General features: G+C 35.9%; 1 protein-coding gene across 2 annotated transcripts in view; it reads left to right on the top strand.

Moving 5' to 3' along the window:
• Positions 1 to 20,806, top strand: part of OXCT1 (3-oxoacid CoA-transferase 1) — a 136,071-nt gene that overhangs the window by 87,809 nt on the left and 27,456 nt on the right. The window lies entirely within an intron of this gene.

Below are 20,806 nucleotides of genomic sequence, written 5' to 3'. Positions count from 1 at the left end.
TGATATATTTGATATATTCATTTTGTGAGGAAAATTTCTCTTACATGAGAGATCCTGTCAATGATTAAAAGCTATGATTAAGGTTTAAAAGCCACAGCTAAGTTCTAAATCTGTTTTTGCAAGGAGGGAACTAACATTATTAAGCACATGCTACTGGCCAGGTTCTGAATATTTATTGCCATTTTATCCTCACAGAACACTGAATTAAATATAAATATTCCTGTTATTATAGATGAAGAGACTCAGGCCAAGGGAGTTAACTATTTAAGTTCACATCTGTGGCAAGTGATGAAAAGAGAAGTGGAATCACAGTCTTCTTTGCTCTTATGTGCTTCATATTCTGCCACAGGTACTTTTGGGGGTATTTAACTGCCTTTCAGAATGGAAGCAGAACAAACTGCAAAATACATAAAAATCTGTCTAGCATTGTGTAAGCCTTGTGCAGCAATGATTGTCAGATGAAGTCTGTTGCAGTTTCAAGGATATATGCTGGGTATATATGACTTGTTCATGGTGGGATTTTTGAAAGGGACTAGGTGGACTATTTACCTGTTGGTTCTTTTGCATCCTGTTTCCTTTAAGCTGTCACCCAAATTCTAAAGTCTCCACTGCCCAGTCACTTATAATTAACCTAAATGTCATATATGAGGTGCTTTATCCATTTTATTTACCCTTTTGTTTTTTGTACTCTATGAATCAGATAATTTTTTGGAAAATTTCAGGCCCTCTACAAAGAACATTTGTAAAATTGGCTTGCAATACTTGTTGAACAGGAAACATTGAAGCACAACTGTAGAAATACCAGAATCATTGCAAAGAGAGGAGTACTGAAGAGAAATTTAAAAAAGATTAAGACCAGAAATGAACCAAAGCAAATTCATTAGCAAGCCATCCCACCCAGCCTAGGCCCTCACACATTAACTTTTACAGAAGCAAAAGGACGTGAGAATGTGAAAGACGTTCTCCATCTTCAACAGTCTTACAGAGATTTTGCCTTTTGATTGCTATCTGAGTCTTTTTTATCTGGAGGAAAGGGAATATTTCTCTTCTTGCTGTGTTTCATATGATGTATTTTGAACAGCTACTTAAGGCTTTGACTCTTCACTAGAACTTGAATATGTTCAACATAGAGACTAAAAGAAAGGTGAGCTAGATATCTAATTCCAAACCATGCTGCTACACTGCCTACCAGACACTCTTGTAAGAATTTGATAAAATATTCTCCATCTACTTTGGTGTTGAAAGGCAGACTTCTTTGCATAGAGTGGGATTTTGGTCGTCTTTGAATCAGTTGATCTCTGTCTCTCTCATGAACAATGAGTTTGATATTTGCTATAAATATCCTTTTGTCTAATGATGCATTTGTATGACTACAGCAGCCTCTTCTCATTAAAGAGCTCACTTAAAAGGAGGAGAAGAAACATTAAAAATGATAGATGAGGCCTGCTAGAAACCCATTATTAGTAATATGATAAATCATAGTGTTGCTGATACGACTTAGCAGGGAATGAAACCAAAGGGTTAATGACAACTGCTAGTGACCCTGTAGCTAAAGGCTAATGAATTCTGAAGACTAAATTTTATTAAATGACTGAATTTTGTATTCCCGGTTGGTGAAATCTTTACTTCTCTCTTCTTTTGGTTTAGAGATCATCTTGATCAACACTTTTGAGAAAATGTTTAAATATACTCTATACAAATAGAAAGTAAAGGCATACATCTAGCTTAGACAGTTATCCACTTATGGTCAGTCTTGTTTCATCTGTACTTAATTTCCCTTCTCCTCAGATTATTTTGAAGCAAATGCTGCACATATTCCATCCATAAACATTTCAGCATTATTTGAAAGATTATTTTCAAATTTCATTATATAATGATTCTTTTCATAAACTGCAATTCTGTTATCCCATCTAACAATAAGGAATTAAGGATATAATTCTTTAATATCATTCAGCTGTACAGCACCCTAATGTTATTAGTGGAAAACCTGAATCCAGAGAAATGAAGTGACTCAGCTCAGGCTGCAAAACTCTAGTGAATAGCTAAGCCAATATTAGAACCTATCTCTTCAGTCTATAGTTTCGTAGGGATGCTCTTTCCACACAGGGGAAAGTTTGCCTTTGAAAAACAACATTCCAATACAAAGAACCTTCTGTAATTTTTTTCAAATACGTTTAGAAGCAGCTGTGTCCAAAAGCAACTGTCATAAGAGTGAACCTACAGAATGGGAGAAAATATTTGCAATCTATCCATCTGACAAATGACTAATATCCAGAGTCTGTAAGGAACTTTATTTTTATTTACAAGAAAAAAACAGCCCCATTAAAAAGTGCGCAAAGGACATGAACAGACAGTTCTCAAAAGAAGACATACATGTGGCCAGCAAACATGAAAAATAGCTCCAGGCACAGTGACTCACACCTATAATCCCAGCAATTTGGGAGGCTGAGGCAGGCAGATTACTTCAGGTCAGGAGTTGGAGACCAGCCTGGCCAACACAATGAAACCCCATCTTTATAAAAATTAAAAAATTAGCAAGTCATGGTGGTGTGTGCCTGTAATCCCAGTTGCTTGGGAGGCTGAGGCAGGAGAATTGCTTGAACCTGGGAGGTGGAGGTTGCAGTCAGCTGAGGTTGCACCACTGCACTCCAGCCTGGGCAACAGAGTGAGACCCCATTGTTTTTTAAAAAAAGCTCAACATCACTGATCATTAGAGAAATGCAAATGCAAATCTAAACCCTAATGAGATGTCATCTCACGCCACTCAGAATGACTGTAACTAAAAAATCAAAAAACAACAGATGCTGGCAAGGTTGCAGAGAAAAAGGAACACTTCTACACTGTTGATGGGAGTGTAAATTAGTTCAACCATCGGGGAATACAGTGCAGCAATTCCTCAAAGACCTAGAGGCAGAAATACCATTGGACCAAGCAATCCTATTACTGGGTATATACCTATGAATATAAATCATTCTGTAATAAAGTAACATGTGTTTGTTATGTTCTTTGCTGCACTGTTCACAATAGCAAAAACATAGAATCAACCTAAAGACCCACCAATGATAGACTGGATAAAGAAAATGTGTTACATATACACCATACTATACTATGCAGCCATAAAAAGAAACAAGATCATGTTCTTTGCAGGGACCTGGTTTGACTTGGAAGCCATTATCCTCAGCAAACTAATGTGGAAACAAGAAACCAAACACTGCATGTTCTCACTTGTAAGTGGGAGCTGAACAGTGAGAACACGTGGACACATCAGGGAACAACACATACTGAGGACCTGTTGGGGTATGGGGAGAGTGAGAGCATCAGGAAGAATAGCTAATAGACTCTGGGCTAAATACCTAGGCGATGGGATGATCTGTGCAGCAAAACAACATGGCACACATATACCTATATAACAAACCTGTACATCCTGCACATGTACCCTGGTACTTAAAATAAAGTTGAAGGAAAAAAAAAAAAGCAGCAGTTGTGTCTCTGCAGTCACTTTACCTTTCTAGACCTCAGCTCTTTATTTGTAAAATGTGATCCATGGCATAGCTTTTATTCAACAAAATTTGTTAACATTGTTTTTCTTTTTGCATTAGGTGTTGTATTAACAATAAAGGGTAGATCAGTGAGCAAACCCAATACAGTCCTTTCCTGTACAGAAAATATTTTTATATCTATGTTGAAATTAATAAGATGTGGGAGACAATGCTAAAAGGTCACTGCAGTACACTACACATGAAATATGTTGGTTTGGGAAGAACTAAATGAGTTTGCATTAGTTAAGTCATCTTGTCCAGGAACATGGTATATTTTACTATCCAGGTCTCATTTTACCTTCGTTACATTTGTTACATTATTTTATAGTTCTTGTCAATATTTTGAGCCGAATAGTTAATTTCAGTTTCCAAATGGCTGTTGCTAATACAAAGGAAAACTGCTGGTTTCTATTTATTTCTTATATCTATTAATTTTACTAAATTTTCTTATTAGTTATAATAATTTTTAAAATATTCTTAGACACTCTACACAGTTCTCTTATCTGAAAATATTTTTAATTTAATCATTAAAACAATGTAAATAGTAGTGATTGAGGACCTTGATTTCGATGAATTCATTTAGAGTTTTGACTTAATATTATGTTTGTGCTTCTAATAAATGTCCTTTATACTGTTCTAAAAGCTTGCCTTTGGTCTTTTTGCTTATAGTTTTTAAACTGAATGACAGTTGAATTTAGTCAGTGTGTTTCCATCTGTTTAATCAATTCTTCATCCTTAATTTATCAATGTCATTATTTAAATTGATGTTGAATCAGTTGGTCTTTTAATACAAATAGTCAATTTTTAACAATTTGTAAGATATTCTTATGCCTTTTGATCTCAAATTTTCTGACTTCTTGTGGCAGTTATTAATTGCATTTTCCAAAACGCATCTATTTCTTTTGGATTTTCAAATTCATTCAACCCAAAACATGTCATATTCTTGCATACCTTTAATTTCCTCAGACTGTTATTGTATCTACTCTTTATCCTAATGCTGTAAATGTTTAGCCTTGCTAATTTTCTTTACGTCTACTCACTTTTTAATGTTGTACGGGTTCTAGATTTATAAATTCAAATGTTTATCTGCAGTCCTTATTATCAAAGCATTTAAGGCTCTGTATTTTTCCGAATACAATTTTAATTGCATGTCATAATCTTTGACAAAGTTCTTATTTTCATTAATTTCTAGGTAGCTTGTAATTTCAGTTTTTATTTCTTTTTTGGCCCAATCATTTTTATAAATGTTTTTTCTTCAAATTTCAAAGGTTTCGAGGAGTTATTCTTTACATTGCTTTTTGGAATTTATTGGGTTTTCTTGGTGGCCAGATAACTTGTTTTTTTTCCTAACCTTCACATGAAAATAAGATAATTTTATATAAGATTGAGCTTGTTAGTTATTGTATTCAGATCTTTTACTTTCTTTGTGTGTTGGTTCAGACAGTGTGGTTAGTAGAAAGCAAGTAAGCATAGAATTTTAAAGACTTGAATTCTAATTTTAGCTTTGTTACTAACAAATTGTGACTTTGTACAGATTACTTTCTCTCTGTTGGTCTAATATAGTACATCCAGAAAAATCTCCGTGATGATGGAGACATTTTATATATACTTGTACAATGTGGGAGCCATTAGCCACATGTGGCTTTTGAGTACTTCAAATGTGGCTAGTATAACTGACAGACTCAATTTGTAATTTTGTTTAATTCAGATTCATATAGCCACATGTGGCAAGTCTAATTTATCACAAAGTGCAGATCTGATTCTGAAATTAAGTTCCTGAATTCAGTAAATCCCTAACAGAACCCAAGGCTTAAAATTTAACCTCTAAGCTGTGGATTTACACATTTCGAAAGACGCTGCAATGTAATGGGGAATTTTGAATACTTAGAAAAAAATTGATATTTGAGAGATGGTAAAACTTCAGCATTTTTCTACCTGGTTCAAGCTTCTAACACGTATGAGACCTAGAAATAATCTACATTTAATAATTTAGCCTATGGTAATATAAAGGCTTTGAAATGTGGAGAGTTATTTTAGTGAGGATTTGCTTCCGAAAGTCAATCCTGTGGTGAAAATTGCATTCCAACTTTGCTTCTGAGTATATTTTACTTCCATGTCAAAAATTGCAAAACACATAAAAGCTATCATATGTTCTTCTCCCAAAGGGCATTGGATCAAAAAAGAAAAGAAGTTATAAATTATCTAGAAACTAATAAAAATAAGAACCTATGTCAAAGCTTGAGGAATACAACTAAAATTATACTCAGGATAAGAAGAGAACCTTAAGTGCTTTTATTACTTGTGAAAATGATACATTGACCACTTCTGGCTTGTGTGCATTCCTTACTGGTCTGATGCATGTGGTGGGCCATTATTGAAGAACTTGCAGCACTTGATCATTCTAGCAACTGGGCTAGGTGTCAGCACTGGAACAGATGATTATGGTTATTGTTAATGTCCAGATATAGCAGTTGGCTTTTATTTGGGGGTCATATGATATGTGACATATATCTTTAAACCCTAGAGTTATCTTGATAAATTCACATTATGAAAGCAATATGGAATTGGGACTGAGTGAACATGAGTTTTCCATCTCCCATTTTATCCTCTCTGTCTCAGGACCTCTTCTGTCTAAACTGAATACCAGGCAAAATCATCAGTATTTTACATTTACCTTTCTTTCTCCCCTCTTAGCCAATGTAGTGGAATTATTTTAAGTAAAAGGCAGAGTTTTTAACTTTGTTTCCGATAAATTCAACACTATCCATATTACCATTTGATGACTCAAGTAATCATTGGATTATTTGTCCTAATACTTCATTTATAGAGAATTATTAGAGAATAAGATATTCCATCTATGAATTTTTTCAGATTATCCAAATTTAGCTATGTAAGTACCAATTTCAAAATATAGTTCTGAATAGAAAATTAGATAATCAATCTTTTTACATTTGTGCATAAGGAGAGTAAATATATTCTGCATGAAGGCCTGACAAAGACTCCTCATAAGCTTTGACTCAAGTACATGATTTGGCCATTCACTATCTGTTTGGCATATTTCTGGATTATAATTATAGCCTAGAATAGATCTAAATAACCAGACCCTCAAAAATTAATTCATAAATATTATGGAAATGGCTGTCTTAAAAAGCAAAATTTTTGTTATTTTCTTACCTCCATAACTTTATGAAAACAAACTTATTACTCTAACACTTAGAAACTATCTGCTAATATAATTCCATCCTGAATGTAACTTCTGCTTGTAATTATGTAGTTTTTAGGAAACTTAATTTTTATAAACCATGGCTTTCAGGTTGGCAAAAGATGAATCGTTTATTTATAAGCACATTTGAAAGCTTTGCAACTTTAGTCCTGAAGGATCTGACTGTATTTTTAGAAATTGTGCATAGGACATCTCTAAGCTTGCTGTCTGCTTCTTAACGAAATTAATTAGAACCATGCAACAGATTAGGAACAATAAGAAAGAAAAATAGTGCAACAAGTTCAACATAATGTACATTTTAAAATAAGAAGATTTGATTACCTCTTTCTGGAAGCTGGGAAAGAGACTTCATCCAGATTTTTTTCTGACCTGTAACTTCAGGTGATATGTTAGCTTTTCTTCATTGTACAGTATTTTTCTTTTTTGTAAAGGAGAGCCTGTTATACATTATGCAAGTACTTTTTAGGGGATGAGGACTATCTTTATATAATTGAGTTTATTAAAAGATGCCAGTATGAACAAAGTAAATCATAACAAGAAAAATAAGAATATTAAAAAATAGAAATGGTAGATCATTTGTCATAGAACAAAGGTCCAGTCTGTATTTCTAATTTTCTCAAACTGTAATAATATGATCAAAGAATATTGTTTTAAAAAGTCCTAATGGCTGTGTATGATTTTTTTTTTTCCAAAGCTCTATCAGACATTTAAGTTTTCTAGCATCAAGATAGGGTTATCAACATAATGAATTGGATAGTAAGGTTTTTCATTGGGAATAAAAACAAAAATCTCACACATGCAGTTCTTAGATTTATTTTATTTATTCAGAAACTAACTTATGACTTTGTTATGCTAGCATACCCTATGCTGGTAAATGTTGGATTCTGCAAAGAAATGAAGTTTAGTTACTATAAGAAAGTAACTCATTGTTGAAAACAAAGCACAAATTCATTTGACTCTCTCAAATTTACTTGTTTTCTGAGTCAGATTTTGCAACAGGCTTAAGCAACAGGCTTAAAGAGTTACTAGGAGAGCTCCTTATCGAGGGAAATCTGAGAACCTTTCTGTTTTCATTTTGATGAAAAACAAAACAAAAAAACCCACAGGAACAGGCTACATACTGATTTTTTTAAATAAAGTTTTTGTTGTAAAAATTAAAATTATTCTAGATCCGTAGAAAAGCTGCAGAGATAGTACAGAGGTTCCATATGCCCCTCACCCAGTTTCCCTCATTGTTACAATATTACAACATGAAATATTTGTCAAAACGAAGACACATTGGCACATTACTGCCAACTCCAGACTCTGTTTGGATTTCATCTGTTTTTCTGTTCAGGCCTATTTTCTGTTTCAGCATCCAGTTCAGGGTACTGCATTGAATTTAGTTGTCATAGCTCCCTAGCCTTCTCTGATCTGTGCCAGCTTCTGAGTCTTTCTTTGTTTTTCATAATTTTTCAGTCTTGAAGTATTAACTGGATGTCCTGTAGAACATCCCCCAATCTGGATTTGTCTGATGGTTTTAGAAAGAGTATCATAGAGGTAGAGTGCCCTTCTTACAACAGTGTTTATTGTATATCCACGTTGCATCCCTGGTGATGATAATTTTTATCACTTGGTGAAGGTAGTGCTTACCAGGTTTGTTCACTATGTAAAATTACTATTTTTTCCTCTCTACTTTGTTCTCTGTGGAAGCAGTTTAGTACTTTTAGCCCACCCTCAAGGGTCTGGAGGGAGATTAAGCTCTACCTCTTGGAGAGAAACTGTGATAAGAAATATATTTTGTCTTTGTCCCCCCCAACTCCACCCCAGTTCCTGACACTGAGCTTCTATAATGCTTGGAATTTCCTGAGTGAAAGGGCGATAGGAGCATTTTTATTGTTCATAGTAAGCCCCTTTCAACCATATCTGAATTTATGCTAATGTGACTCTCACTGGGCCCTTAAATAGCTTCATTATGGAGCTGTTTTCCAGACAGACCAAAACATGATTAGAGGGTTGGAAAGTTCAGCCCCTCACACACTGTCTAGGAAGGAGAGAGGGTCTGGAGATTGAGTCCAGTCACCAATGGCCAATGACTTAATTATGCCTTTGTAATGAAACATCCATAAAAATGCCTAAACAACAGGGTTCTAAGTGCTTCTGGGTTGCTGAACACATCGGAGTTCTGGGAGAGTATCATACCTGCATAGAACACAGAAGCTCTATGCTCCTACCCCCAAACCTTGCCCTATATATCTCTTCCGTTGGACCATTCTTTAGTTGTATCCTTCATAATAAACCAATAATAGCAAGTAAAATGCCTTGCTGAATCCTGTGAGCTGTTACCGAGAGGGGGTTGCAGAAATCTCTTGACTTTATAGCTGATTGATCAGAAGTACTGGCTGCCTGGACTTACTATCAGGGTCTGAAATGGGGAGCAGTCTTGTAAGACTGAACCCTTGACCTGTGGGGTCTATGCTAACTCCAGGTAGTTATGGTCAGAAGTGAGTTGAATTCTTGGGCACTCAGCTAATATCTGAAAAGGTACAGAATTGGGTAGTGTAAGGAAACACCTCACATATTTGATGTCAGAAGTGTTGAGTATAAACAGTTGAAGAGGTATTAATATCTTTTGCAATTCTTCTGGAGAAAAGATTTGTCTCTTCTCTCCCATTTATTTAATCATTTGTTAATATCAATATGTTCTTAAGTGTGTTTTATATTTTGGTTGTAATACAATACCATGTTTATTTTTATGCTCACATTGTTCCAGCTATAGCCATTGGGAGCTCATTTACCCCTTTGGTGTCTTTCCATTCTTTTTGTTTTTCATTGAGCACTTTCTTACTTTCTGCTACTACAAGAGGCTCATCTTATATTTCTTGTGCTCCTAGAATCAATTATTTCTTCAAAAGCCATTCTTATTAGAGAAATGATATATAGAAACCAAGATCTGGGTGCTGGGTGTGCTTGTTGCTACTGGGCTATTATTGCTTCTAGGCCTTCTCAATGGAGAGAGTTATGTTATATGCACATGTATTAAACCATGCTCATACAGTTTTAAATAATAAAAATAAACAACTTTCTATTTTAGATCATTTTCCTAAGGATAGAGGAAAAAAGTAACTCCTTACTGAATAATGGTCTCTAGGTGGTATCAGCAGAATGTGTTTTCTTCCAAATACTAGACCTAGAAAATGGTCTCCTTAGGATTAAAAATAATGCTATTTTAGCAATTACACCTTGACATCAAGTATTTGCCACACTTGAGTTCCAGACGAATATGAAAGAGGTCATATCTGCCATACAGCCATGTAGTAATGTTGTAAAAGGAATATAATGAAATAGAAGTAACCAGGGGTTTTACTCACAGGGAGTTTTAAATACTATTTTTTCCACAGATTTAACATTCATATCTGGTGTTATGAATGGTTAAAGTTATTGGAACCATCAAGATCAGAAATTTAAAAGATCTCCTATGAAATTCAGGGAGTTGAAACATTGGCCTATCAAGAAATAAGTTAAAGTTTGTATATTCCTGTATATGTTTTTACCTCTTCTGATCTTTCTATTTCACTTTGAAAACAATTTTCCATTCTCTTCTGTTTTTCATTTTGTCTTGGGGGTGGTGGCAGGGGAGATAGGGTCTCACTCTGTACCCCAGGCTGGAGTGTGTTGGTTGGTGCAATCAAGGCTCACTGCAGCCTTGACCTCCTAGGCTCAGGTGATCCTCCCACTTCAGCCTCCCAAGTAGCTCAGACTACAGGTGCATGCAACTACATCCAGCTAATTTTTTTCAAAAAAGTGTTTGTAGAGGCAGGTTTTACCATGTTGCCCAGGCTGGTCTTGAACTTCTGGGCTCAAGTGATCTGCCTGCCTTGGCTTCCCAAAGTGCTGGGATTACAGGCTGGAGCCACCACGCCTAGCTGTTCTCAGTAGTTTGATTTCTGCATCACCAAGTTCTTCACCAAAGCTTTCATTTTACTATTACTTTTCTGTAAAGGCACTTCACCTCCCCCCACCCCATCTAAGAGATTGCTCAGCAGTGTTGACTTGAAAAGATAAGGTAGAAATTAATGCTCTCTAAATTTCCCCTGTTGTATCTTTCAAAAAATTAACTTTGTGACAAGTCTTCCCAAAGTCATTATTTTAACTGGTTTTGGTGTTGAAAGGAGAAATTGTGTTTTTGCTGCCTGTGATGATAAGACCCTCCCGGAGTGACATTGCTCTTCAGCATTCTCTGTTGCTCCCAGAGATGGGTCATTCTCACAAAGAGCTTGTGATTTTCCCTCTTGGGGCCCAAACCTGAGATGCATTCCATGCCCCGAGTCTGTGTGAAATAACGTTACCTAGGAGGCCCATGGTTCTCCTAGTTCTGAGAGTAGGGTATGCTTTCTAAGCAAACCAGAGTTTAGGCCTGCTCCCACATATGAGAAACACTGGGTCCCTGTTTCACAGAGTAAGACTTGCACAGGAGGAACAAATTAAGACTCCAACAGCAGAGTTATCAATTTGCCGTGAATGTCATAGCTATTAATTCCCAGTAGGTACTTAAGTAGTCATTAAACGGGGTCATCAGCTGAATTCAGAGGACATCTTGAGATAAATTAGTTATTAATTTAATGTAGAATCAAAATGCTTTTATATTCTTCCACCCAACCCTATAATACTTGGGTATGTAAATTTAGTATACATAGCATGCTCTTTTGCAATTGTTCTTAACTGCTTTTTTTTTTTTTTTTTTTACCTTTAAAATGATCTTCTGTGTTATTTTCTGATCCTTTCTATTGTGGGAAAAACACTGGTAATGATTTTGATTTATTAATGTTCTTTCAGTCACTGTCTGTTTAAAAAAAAAATCTCATCCAGCTGTCAATGATGGCAGTGTAATTACAATAAGTCTAATTGTGCTCTTAGAGCTTTGCAGACAGTGGGAGGAGGTGATGGAGCAAGTGTGCTCTGCCCATGGTTCTAGTTCTCACTCACTCCCGCTTCTCCCCATCCAACCCACACCCTCGCTGAGGAATCAGAAAATAAACTTTCTGAGAACAACTATTTCCTGTTGGCAAAAGAAGTAGTAATAATTTCATATTCCATGTGAATGAGTTGTTGAGGAGATTAATATATTTTAGTGTATGCAGACACTTAAATAATGTTTTTCCATTTGTATTTTAGATTCCAATTTTGTAGTGACTATTGGGGACCTCCTAAAATATTATAAACCTTAAAAAAGTTATGTGATAGTAATTGGGATCTTTTTAACCTCACCGTTAGAACATAGGTTGAACCAGCCCTATGAAATTCCTGTATTTGTAGGTCATATGTGCTCCTATGTGGGCAATTTCATATAATTCTAATACATTTCTCTCAGTGATTCAATGGAAGGAAGAAAATAACTTATCCTTGGATTTTTAAATATATAACTTACTCTGTTTCTAGGTAGTATACAGGCCCAGAAGCTCCAGTGCTTAGCTGTATTTAATAAACTCAGTTAAGTAACTTAGAGTGTTATACTAGTTTTAAATGAAAACAAATACCTTTTTATTCTGAAACACTTGCTCAAGCTCTTTCCATCGATGCTTTTTCTAAGAGGCTTGATAAAACAATGTGAACTCTCTTAACCAGATTGTCTGATGTTTGTTTTCATCTCTGAAGTATTATAAATAGACTCTATGAAAACTGCAACCACAGCTTCAGAACAGAGCTAGGAGTATGTTTTTCTCTTGCTGTCCATTTTCAAAATCTAACAGATGGATCAGAGTGTTAGTGTATTTGACCTTATACAAAGAATTTAACCAATCCAAAGTGCTTTATTTATAACAACAACAAAAACTTAGCCACACATTGATTGTACCTTGAGAAGAGAAAATGCATTGGTTTCATAGTTCTAACTGCTCACTTAATAAATATTTATTAATTTCCCTACAGAGGTGGAGTTAATGACCTTTGTATAATTAATGACAATTTTATATACATTGGAATTTTTTTCTTGGAGCGATGAGGTCTCATAAGTGAACTATGGAGACCATCTTGAATGGTACTTACACTTTACAAAATGAGAGATATTGGTGTAATTAGTAACTAGGAACAGAACTCATTTTTCTTATTTGAAGTTAATTGATTTCTTTAAGAATCATACCTATTACATTTGTGATATTTTCTAATCTGCATAAAGTGGTTGGTCTGGACTGTCTTATGATAGCGTAATAAAGATTCTGACCATGGTGATAAAATGAATTTCACTTACACCAGTATCATTTTTGTTTGTTGAGGTTCATTTTCAATAGACAATGTTTTAGAGAAACTTGATGTGGTTTTGGTATAGTTTCTGCTATAAACTAGTATAGATAGTTTCTGTAAAGTAAATTTTTATTTTCAAATATTTTGCCTGGAATCAGAAAATAGCACATTCATCAAATCTAATGTATACAATTACCATAAAGTATTTTTGAATTGATGCACATCAGTGGTTCTGTTAGTTATATTTATTATAATGCAATTTATTCTTTTGCTCTTCCAAGGGAAAAAATGGACTTTACCCTTTGTGAATGTTTGAAAGAAAACAGAAGTGGTAGCTTTAGGATTTTAGAATTTGCATTTTTTAATTTCATTTGGCCTCAGAAACATTGAGAGGGCATTCAAGAACTATGAGCTATTCAAAAGCAAAGTTTTGTATGCTCAGCGAATAGCACAGAACACCTAATAGGTATTAAGTACATGCTTAATTAATGACTAATAGTTGAGATATCATCCAGTTTCTTAGGACTTTTCCTTGGGCATCTTATAAATGATTTTTCTCCTCTCCTGAGAAAACAAATTCAGTATACTTCAGATATTTATTATATAATGTTTATTTAATATTCAGGACTGAAGAGTATATAAAAAATGTCCTTAGTAGGATCAATTTTGAAGGACACCATATTCTCTTCTCTACAGCTTTGCAACTTTCTGAAGTGAAGTTTTAATTTTACATTTTATTTTAGTCAACTCTTTTTTTTTCTTCTTGCTATCCTCTTCTCTGTAGATAGTGTCCCCAGCTTTGATTAGTATCATCAGTACACCTTAATATGCTTTTGATTATGTATTTTTTAGAAACAAGTTTTTACTTTAAGATGGAGTTAAGTTTACTTAAATATATACTGAAAACAATCTATTACATATCAGTAACTGCACTGGATTGAAGATGAACAGGGAAGGCAAAGAGCTTATAGTCTAATAAATAGTGAGCAAGGGCTGGGCGTGGTGGCTCACGCCTGTAATCCCAGCACTTGGGGAGGCCAAGACAGGCCAACCACCTGAGGTCAGGAGTTCGAGACCAGCCTGACCAACGTGATGAAACCCCATCTCTACTAAAAATAAAAAAATTAGCAGAGCGTGGTGGGAACCTACCTGTAATCCCAGCTACTCAGGAGGCTGAGACAAGAGAATTGCTTGAACCCAGGAGGTGGAGGTTGCAGTGAGCCGAGATCACACCACTGTACTCCAGCCTGGAAAACAGAGCAAGACTCCATCTCAAAAATAATAATAGTAATAATAATGAGCAAGATGATATATTACATCTGTTATAGGTGATTGTTTTTTAATTGAGACAGGCATAGGCGCTGATTAATCAGAACAGATGTGATAAATCAGAGCACTGGTGGTCATAGCTGCATGGGGTCTTGAAGGCTCCCTATTGTGTTTTTAATTGCTAAATTTGGGAGGAAGGGTGGTTAGAGAGAAGGGAGATGGTATTTCTCAAAAGCAAGAGATCATAACTACTTGTATGGCCTTGCCACTACCTGCCAGTACAACATCAGCCCCTTTCTTAAAGCAGATAATGTGGCAAGTTCTAAAATGGGAATATACAAGGATGCTGTGAGAGGTTCCTAAAGTAATCATAATCATGTGGATAGGGTGGGACAGAGGTCTGTGAACACTTCCTGAGAGAAGTCATCATGATTTGATACACAAAGAATAAGCTGGAGCTCACTTGATAGTATGAAGGAGAAACCTCAAGGCATGTGGGAGCCATATGCTATGTACAAGCAACTCACTATTCCTGGCATGGAAATGGCAACTGGGGTGTGAGGAAATGAAGAGGGGAGGGGCCAGGTTATCAGGCCTTGAATGCCAGGCTGAGGTGCTTGGACTTTATGCTGAAGCACTGAAAGGTATTATGCAGAGGAACAACATAATCAGATGGTCATTTTAGAGAGATGGTTTTTGTGGCTCCAATTTAGACAGAGGAATAAAACTGGACACAGGTCAACCAGTAGGGAGACTACTATAACTCTTTAAGGAGAAATCGTGGGGATCTCAGCTAGGATGAGAAAAAGTCAAATTCAAGAAATGTTGGGAGAAGCGGAATTCTTAGTAGTTGAGTGACTGATTGGATGTGGATTATGAGGGAGAGGCAAGAGACAAGAAGGTTTCTGAATTGGATCTTGAGGTGGATGATTGGCCATTAACTGAGCTGGGAAATCTGCAGGTTGGTGAGGCTTGCCTTATAAAGATACTTAATTTAGTTTGGATGATACTGAGCTGAGGCATGTATTAATATAATAGAAGTTTTTATTTCTCATTCACACAGAACTAAATGAGTATCCCTAATTGGTAGGCAGCTCTCCTCTGTGCGGTGATTCAGAGATTGAGATTCCTTCCATCCTATGGCTCCACCATTTTCAACTTGCAGTTTACAGAAGGTAGAAGAATGTGGAAGATTGTTCTTGCAAGGTTTTATAGTCCAGCCCTGGAAGTAGTATACATCATTTTCACTTTCCATTGTCCAGAACTTATTCCATGTGACCAGTTGTAACTTGGTCAATTGTAACTTCAAGGAAGACTGGAAAATGTAGCTTAACTATGAGCTCAGGAATAAAGGAACAATTTGGGGAATCAGCTAACAGGATGTGCCACAGGGTGACAGGGACACTTTTGGATATTAAAGTCTGAAACTTGGAGGAAAGACCTCAGCTGGAAAGGTGGTTTTAGGACTCATTGTTTTTAGGACTCACAGGGGCAGTCCATATCATGAAACTAGATGGGAGTCGCTCTTGGAGAACAAGTAGACAAGAGTTGACAGAGCTGTTAATCTGGCCAACATATAAGGTCTGGGAAAAATGATGGTGGATAGGAAACTGAAAGCCTCAATAGCGGTAGGAGGAACCAGGACCATAAAAGAACCTAATTGGAGAGTTTCAAGCAGTGAATGGAAGACACTGTGATATACAGTAGATAGATATCGGAGTGTAGTAAAGTAAACCTACAAGCTGTCTACTGAATCAGATGTTTAACTGTTAGAGACATGACTGAGTAGAGTTCTCACTTCAAGGGCACAGCCAAACAGAAACAAGATTTTATCTCCAAGGATTTAGCAGAGAGGAGCCATGGAGAGAGGATGGAGAAACTGGAGCAAAGGGCCTAATTGATGGCACAGGGTCCCTGAGAGAATAGGAACAAGAGAGCTTATTAAAATAAAACTTTGAGCTTTTCGGAATACTGTTCTTTTGACGTGATTTTTTGAAAAGCCCATACAATGATTAATAACTGAATTTTATTGTAGGCAATTTTCCTAACCTAACAATAGAGAATATAATTATATTTCTGGTTCCATATTAGTTGGTTTACATAATCAATTCACCTGTCCTAGAAAATGCAATTAATCTTTGAAAAGAACGTTTGTTTTTTTTTTTGTTAAAAAACAAAGTGTAACACAGAAAAGAGAAATACTCTCATATAACTGTGCTATAACTTTGCTATAGTAAGGTAAGTTATAAGTCTCATCTTTCCTAGAGAAAGGAGTTTATAACCTGTTACTACATGTTTAAATAAATGTTATCTTTCTCAGTTTTCCTCTCTCCTACTCTTTAGCTAGGAGCATGCTTAGAGGGCTGTTTCTTTTCTAGAGCATTTTTAATAATGGGGAAGACAGATATAAAGAGGCTTACATTTGGATTGAGGTTGGTACTTAATGTTCCTGTATTTAATATTGAGCTGCAAGCTCTAGTTTTATTCTTAAATCATTCTACAATTGTCTTTCCCTTTGACTTCCAATAGATTCACACATTCTACTATGGCATATAGCATTACTTTAAAAATGCTTTTAAAATTGTTTCCATTATTATAAATTGCTTCTCACTTAAGACCAGGAATATTTAGAGGTAACATCTGTAAATGAGCCATTACTGTTTATGTACTAATGATAAAAGTGGTGGCAAGAATGATTTTCATTGTGTTTTGTATTTTATTTTAAACAGCATTTCACAGAACCATTCAAATGCATTCATTTTTCCTTTTTGTAAAATCCTTAAAATATCACCAAAGGTCATGTTTACAACTTGAATTATTGTTTTGTTGGTAGTACTATGTAATATTTATACTTTCATGCATTGAAGTTTTTAATGTTACTGCATTTATAATAATTTTTCTCTTACTTTCTTTAAAATTCTAGTAGTAGGAAATAGGATCAAAGTAGGTATATTATTGATTTCAACTGAAATCTATTTTCTAGAAAAAAGTGTATCATCATATTCATCTTTTGTTTCTAATTCCTATCTTGGTGCCGGGCTTATAGTAGACTCTGAGGAAATACTTGTGAATTGAGGATACTTGAATCAGTATCTGTAGAAAGGTTGTATAACTGTTGTAACAGAGCATGCGGCATTGCTAGCACATTTAATTGCAGAATCTTTCCATACTTGATATCAGGGTCAATCCTTAACGGCTAAAAGATGAGTTGGCTATGAAATGAGCATCCAGCAATCATCTCTCCATTATGCTAGCCAGAACGCATTTCAGAACTAGAGTTGCATCATTTAAGAAATGTATGTTTGCTGATGAGATTTTAAAGAAAGCCATACTTTGTGTTATGTTGGCCCAATGCTTCAGTCATGCCCAGAAGCTCTTCTTCATTATAGGCCTATTTTTCCCAAGTATCACTTTCCCTCTGTGACTTATTTAAAGGTATATTTTTAGCTCCTTAATCTCCCCTTTTTAATAGCTTCTTGTGTTGTATGTTAAATAGGATGTTGAATTTTGGGGAGGAAGATGAGAGATGGGGATGGAATCTATATTCCCCTGTTTAGCTATTCCCTTAACTTGTAGTGCTCTCATCTTCTCAAAATTCTTTCCATTCATTCATTCACTCACTCATTTTATTCATTCAGCAAGCATGTTGTACCTCTGCAAAATGTCGAACAGTGTGTTGGACATCTGGATAGAAAGATGAATTACTGTGCCTAGCACAGAATCAAGCATAGTCACCTCCCTCAGGGAGCAGTAGTAAAATATCCCCTTAAGAGCCCTACTCACATCCCCTTCTGTTGTGCAGCTGTAACAGTTCTAATTTGACGCTGAATTCTCACCCTTCCATATAATTTGGACACCACTTTAATATATTAGTCATACTAGCTTCTGTAACAAATAAGCCCTTCAGTTTTAGTGGCTTAGCACCCTTTGCACTTATTTTTTACTCATATTGAAGGGTGCAATGTGGTTCCAAAGAAGTGGGCTGTGCAACAGATGGTCATTTAAGGACCAAGGCTGTAGGAAACTCGGCCATCTTCCAAAGTCGCTTTGGATGTCAGTTCCAGATTGCAGAAGGTAAAATAACATGACAAATTGCATGAGAGATTTTTGTAGGCTGGAACCTGAAAGTCACAGATATCACCTCCATTTCTTCCATTGTCTGGAACTCAGGCACATGGCCGCTTCTAACTGGAATAGAAATCTGGGAGATGCAAGTAGTGGGGACCCAAAAGAATGCCTAGCTAAGCTGGGTTGAAGAATGATGATGCATTTCCCACTTACGTCAGGGAGTATGCCTTGTATAACTCTGTTTTGTTTTCCTGCTGGGTATAAGTAGAATGATTTTTCTTCTTGTTAGTAATTGATTGTTTCAGAAATCCTTTGGGACTTGAAATAGAGGGAAACATTTTATTTTCTGTTTCCAGTACAATGAACACACTAAAACCAGGAAAAACAGATATTTGAAGGTTTTCCTGATAACCTGCTAGAAATGCTATTAGAAGATACTGCTCTTCTCTTTCACAGTATTGCTCTTCCTACCTGACAGACTACTTTTGTGAATCCCCTCCTTTGTGAATCTCCCTGAGCTACTTCCTTCCCTGACTGTTTCCCCAGGCACAGTCAGCAGTTGCATCCTCAGTGTTATACCTTTGTTGGTTTAATTCATTCATCCATTCACTTATCCAAATATTTATAATGGAGAGAAGGAAAGAAAGAGGGAAGGGAGGGAAAGGGAACAGTTGAAATTCACTGTGATAGCATTCACACTGAATAGTACAAGAGCATAGGAAAAACACATTTAGCTTTACCTTGTGATGGGAGAGAAGTGAAAATGTTCCTTTTAGAGGAAGGAAGTATAGTCTGGGTATTTTAGTATTCATAGATACTTTTCCTTCCCTAGGTAACAAGCTTTTCCAGGAGAAGAACCTTGCTTTGATCCGACTCTAGCACCCTAGTATAGAGCCACACTTACGCTAGACATTCAGTAAGTTGAATTGATTGAAGATAAGTGAATACATTTATAAACTCTATTTACTACATGTTTTCATACATTATCTCATACAGTGCTCACCACAGCTCTGTATGGTAGGACAGATATTCTTATTCCTGGTGTTTAGATAATGAACCCAAATTCAGAGAGATTTGGTGTTTTGCCATTAACTCATAGTTAACAGGATAGATCTCAGTTGTCCTGCACCTAATCTCGTGCATTTTCACTCTTGGAAACAAGCATTAAATTTAAGAATCAAAATAGTGCTTTAAAGGTTCTAGCATGTGCTTTGGAAATGAGACATCAAGCCAGTTGAATCTCCTTGAGCAAAGGCTATTCACGTATATTGAGTCAAGAATGTTTTTAACAAAAACAGACATTCTTGGTCTACCATGTTTTATAGTGTGTTATATTCTTTCCAGCACAGTGGTTTGCACCCTGCAGGTGCTCTATACATATTTCTAAACTAATTGACAGTAATTTAAATTGTATAAGTCAGATTCATCTAAATTGGACAGGCTTCCTTCTTGTTAGAGGCTGTCATGAGTTTTTACCTGTGTAACCATTATGTCACAGGGGACAGAATTTGCCTATGATATATTCTAATTCAGGGACTTTTTTAAATTCAAGGAGTTTTTAACTGTCTATCTTAGTCTTTGGTTTTCTTTGGCTGCTCCCTTCTCATTCTTCCAGAGCTCGCCCCCTCAGTCTGCCAAGGACACTATGTATAGAAGCTGAGACTGCCTGGATGTTCTTACCATAGCAGATTGACACATTTTATCATAGCGTTGCTTTAGTGTCTTTTGTTGTTCTACAAATCTCAAACTTTCTCATTAGAGTTTGGTAGACATCGATTGCTTCCATCTCTGACTTATGTGTATTTTGTACCGTATCAGTGTTCTCTACAGAAATATTACGACCAACTTAATACATTGGCCACCAGTTTATTAGGGTTGCAGCTAAGAATGAAGGCATTGCTTATAGAAGTTTAAAATTATGCATTTCCACATGGATGTTTTGCTTCAAACTGTCTGAAAGCAGGCTTGTCTTGTAGTCTGCACTTCTCTCTTCTGCCACCCTCATCCCTTGCCCCCCAGCTATTGCCAGTGTAATGAATGAAGGGATGGCCAGATGACCAAAAATAGAATGGTAATGGTGAAATGATCCTGAACTCTGCTTCTGTGTTGCTTTTGCTTAGCAAGAATGTTTTTCATTTTATTTTTCTAAGAGCAAGATAAATGCCAAGTGTTAGAAAGACAGAGCCACCTTTAGTAATATTAGCCATTACTAGAAAAACACCATTAATACCTCAGCCTACTACTACATAATGGAATTTTAATCTGCAGGAAACCCAAGAGTACTTTAGAAAGTGCCTGTAATAAAAGAGGCAGTAGTGTTGATTGTGTTTAAAAAGAAAGAAGTGGCTGGCAGGGGTGTTTGTGTTATTGTATTATTACAGTATGATACTGTAATAATAGTAATGTCTCAGAATTCTGGAAAGGTTTTTAATTCTTTTAATTCACTGATTGTCTTATTGCTAATATGTCAAGAAAATCATGTTAGCCA

The sequence above is a fragment of the Aotus nancymaae genome, unplaced genomic scaffold (assembly GCF_030222135.1).
Source record: "Aotus nancymaae isolate 86718 unplaced genomic scaffold, 86718_ANA_hifiasm-v0.15.2.pri h1tg000014l, whole genome shotgun sequence".
In the NCBI taxonomy this organism is placed as follows: domain Eukaryota; kingdom Metazoa; phylum Chordata; class Mammalia; order Primates; family Aotidae; genus Aotus; species Aotus nancymaae.
The sequence above is the reverse complement of the archived record's forward strand: the minus strand, read 5'-3'. Positions and strand labels throughout refer to the sequence as shown.